Raw genomic sequence first — 385 nt, 5'->3', positions numbered from 1 at the left:
GGTCAATGTAAAAAATCAGGGTTTGAATTTCAACATGATAGATGACTAAACCTTAAATCCAAGACGATCAGGTTTGAACAAAGAGTAAAAAGCAAATTGAGTATGTGCCACCTTCCCATCCATCTAATATCCTTCATACTGAACTTTATGATGTGGGCACATCATGAATGCTTTGCATACTTAACAATACAGAATGTTTAACAGCACATGCTTCATTTTTCAACAGGTGTTCTGTATGATGCACAGGACAGACCCTCCAGATCACAATCAATTCAGAACATCATGTCAGTTTGGAAACTGACAAACRCACTGCATAACATTTGCACACATATTTTAAGAGCCRAGGCATAATTCTTCACTTTAGAAAACACTCCAAAAAACACTT

Source organism: Poecilia reticulata, linkage group LG11 (genome assembly GCF_000633615.1).
Source record: "Poecilia reticulata strain Guanapo linkage group LG11, Guppy_female_1.0+MT, whole genome shotgun sequence".
Classification (NCBI taxonomy): Eukaryota; Metazoa; Chordata; class Actinopteri; order Cyprinodontiformes; family Poeciliidae; genus Poecilia; species Poecilia reticulata.
Note: the sequence above shows the minus strand (reverse complement) of the source record.